The following is a 4010-nucleotide window of genomic DNA, read 5'->3' on the forward strand; positions in this document are numbered from 1 at the left end:
CAATATCAACAAACATAATTAAATAATCACAGCTGAAAGGTAAATTTTCTAACCGTTCTCTCCCTAAATGGAGGAGTCTGAGATAATATAATGCCAAAAGAATGCACAAAATTAACAACAACATGATGATTCAAGACTCTTATTACACAATACTGAAAAAACACGAGAAAAGAATAGTATAGAGATACTGACCACAATCTTCATTAATAAATTTTCCAGCTCTTTCAATTAAAAAGATACCTTAGCTTGAGGTTGGTACACCAAACATCAAATACCAAAAGCTTTAATGAAACTGGACGGAAGAGATTAAGAGAGATCTTGATACTGCAGGGAAGAGAGGCTTTGATGAGAAGGGAGTGAACTGAATAAGCTGGTTATATTGTTCTAGGTTTAGGGTTTTATTTTTCAGTAGTGGCGTGTTCTAACTATAATAACTGAGGATAATATCTTATTATATTGGTGAAGATAAGTGTGCAATAAATCAAATACATGAGGATGTGGTTCACTACTCCAATTATAATAGATTACACAAACAATACCGATCTCTCTAAAGAAAAGTTAATTTAATATACAAACAAAATCCAAAATCACAATTATCTTCACCAAAATTTATTATATATATAAATCAAATACCTATGAGTATGAAATAGAAAATCAGAATTTTTGTTTTTTATCAAATACGTTTGAGTTTGAGTTTAAGTTGGACTATTAGAGAGATAGAGTTTCACTCCTTGTTAAGTTTTAGACTAAACAAAAATAATTTTTTTTTAAAAAAAAATGATAATGATTGAGTGTTGAGTTTAAGTTGGACTTAGAGAAATAGAATTTTACTTTTTGTTAAGTTTGGACTAAACAAAAATAATTAATAAAATGATAATTTTATTAAATATTGTGCTGATCGTGGAAAATTGTGAGAGTTTCAAAGCTTTCGTATATATAATATATATAATTAAATTATGTTATTAAAATAAGCAAATGGTCATTTATGGCATGTAAGAAAGGCTCGTGCAGCTGAGTAGGATTTGAAAAAGGAATTGATTGTGATTTGAACTTGTTCTTTACATATAACTCCTCTTAAGCAAGACAGGAGATCTAATTCTAATGCTTGAAGTCAAAATCTATTTGATTTCATCATAGAGATTTGTTTCGGTGGATTAGGTCATACGTATTGAAAAAAAAAAGTATTCCTTTATTTTCATTTTTTACTCATATATGAACCCTTTTTTTTTTTAAATGTTCTGCTCGGGCTGGGGGGATAGTTCCGAGCCATTCCCTTTTAGAATACTAATACTAACCAGACAAAACCAATAAATAAAAACAATTTTTTGATTTGGCCCTTAGGGTTCTGTTCAATAAAGGATTATATATTTTAGCTATTTCTTAGATTCATGGACCCAATTCAATTCAGTGTGGTCTTTCATTCACATTTTGTTCCATCAAGAACATTTTATAAAACTCTTGGACTCCCGAATTTGGAGTATCTTACTTTCACGCAATTCATAGGGTTTAACAACCAGTCGATATTTCATGATCAAGGGAGCCAGGATCGAACTCTCCATAGATTCATAGTTGCATTACTTATAGCTTCCTTGTTCGTAAACAAAGCGGATTCGGAATTGTTCTTTCATTCCAAGGCATAACTTGTATCCATGCGCTTCAGATTCGCCTGGAGTTCGCTCCCAGAATATAGCCATCCTACCTCTTCATGTCAATCCCATGAGCCTCTTTCCATTCTCATTCGATCACGTCGGGAGAGCAGGGCGAATGAATCCTATACATAAATCAATTACTAAAAGTAATGGAAAAGGCTTGATTGTGTCACTTAAGTTATAGAAAATTCTGAATCCTAGTAGTTAAGAATAACAAGTTCTTCATTACCTAGCATAGAATAACCACTTAGAATAACGAAACAGATCATATAAAGTTGAAAAATAAAATTTCTATAATTCTTTATAAAAATAGCCAAGAGCTATAGCTCAATTGGCACTTCCTGGTGTTTCTAATGTAGGTGTTTAGAGTTCAAAACTCTCCTCCTCTTTGTTTCAACTATCTAATTAAAAATATATAAATAAATAAAAATACGCAATTGTGATAGCTATGATCAAAATGAAGTATATGGTTCAATCAAAATATATCCAAAAGTTGAAAACCAAAAAGCACAAGATTTGTAAATATCCTTATTCATGCCTTTTGATTTTGATTTTTTTTTTTTTTTTTTTGGGATAGGTAATAAGAATTTTATTGATATATAAGGTCATCATGTTTACAATGATAAACACTCCAGAAAATAAATAAAAACATAGAAATCAAGAGCTAAAGGTAGCGAATTGTAGAAAAGTAGAAATGGATATACATTGTGTAAAATCCCATTTACAAGCCCACTGAAACAAAGTCCCAAAAAGAAGAGATCTTAAGAGATCCACAAATCTTTCCTTATCTTCAAAGGTACGGCTTGCCAAACTAACTACATAAGACATGTTGAACACTATATTCTAGGTATTTGACAAATTTTATCCAATCCAATTCCTCTATGCAAACAGAAAAGAGCCACTATCTTCGGCATCATCCACTGGATCCCAAAAACCCAAAAAACTTTACTCCATAAAGTATGAGAAAACTTACAGTGGATCAAGAGATGATCCATGGTTTCTCCCTCGCATTGACACATACAACATCAATTAACTAGGAGTTGGTCTCTCTTAACAAGATTATCAATGGCAAGTATCGCACCCCGAGTTGTCCATGAAAAGAAAGATACCCTTTTAGGCACCTTTATAGACTAAATGCTCTTCCACGGGAAATCATTAATAGTAAGACCAGTCAACAAAAAACAATAAGAGCGCACATCAAACACACCAAACCAAGTGACGTAGGACAAGGGGGGATAACAAAAATATGACTTAGAACTCTTGGGGCAGATCTGGTAACGCTTCTATTTTAAGGGTTTAGAGTTAGGTTTTGGTGGGGAAAGGGTTGGAAAATAATATGGATTATGGTTTCCAAGGGAATAAGGATTCATAGGGTATAGGGATGAAACAAAGGAGCTCAATCAAGGTTTAGGTAGCTGTTCTTGTGCTGTGAACAATAAATAAAATGAACTATAAATTCTAGGCATCGCACCTAGACTTCCTAAGCATCACACCTAGGGTTCCTTGGCATCACACCCTGGAGAAAGTTGCATCACATAAACTATAAAAGAAAGCTTCATATCTTTTAAATTCTAAAAAAATTAATCATCTCAATAGAAAGTATTACATCTCCTTAAATAGAGGACTAATACCTATTCCTAGTAGAACTAGGATTTCTTAAAACCCTAATAAGACTTGGACTTGAACTCCTTAGGCTTTTACTACTAAGCCCATCTAAATCACCAAACTTAAAATAAAACTAAAGTAAGACCCAATGTACTATAAGCACAGCCCATTCCACAATATTAGTAAATTACAGAATTGCCCTTGATACATAAAATCAAATAAAATATAATAAATCGTTTTCATTGCCTTGTGCATTATCGAGACAACTTCCAAGTTATGGTATCATCCCCTTCACCCCTTGGCATGTTGGCATAAAGAAGCTCAGAAAAAGAACATACACCCTCCAATTTCCAATCATGAAAAGCTCAATGTGATTGTAAATTCCAGCTCTTACTTACCCCATATAGTGAAGACACAACCAAGTTAGACATCCAGGCTTCTTTAAACAGGGAACAAGCAAACTTATCTCTCTCCCTCATCCCTTTCTCTCTCTCTCTCTCTCTCTCTCTCTCTCTCTCTCTCAGCCATCAGTGCCTCTAAATAGCACACGTTGCCACTGAACCAAAACCTATCAAGTCACAACTTCCATTAAGACCTGACCCATATACAATGAGATCGCTAACTCTAAAAACCCAAATCGATAATCTTGATATTATGAACCTTCTATCATTGTTCATCGTTTTCGTCTTTTGTATTGCGTTGCCATTGGAAATCCATTGAGAAGTTGAGATCTTGTTGGAAGCTGGAAACCCAAAT

Source organism: Quercus suber, unplaced genomic scaffold, assembly GCF_002906115.3.
Source record: "Quercus suber isolate HL8 unplaced genomic scaffold, Cork oak 2.0 scaffold_731, whole genome shotgun sequence".
NCBI lineage: Eukaryota > Viridiplantae > Streptophyta > Magnoliopsida > Fagales > Fagaceae > Quercus > Quercus suber.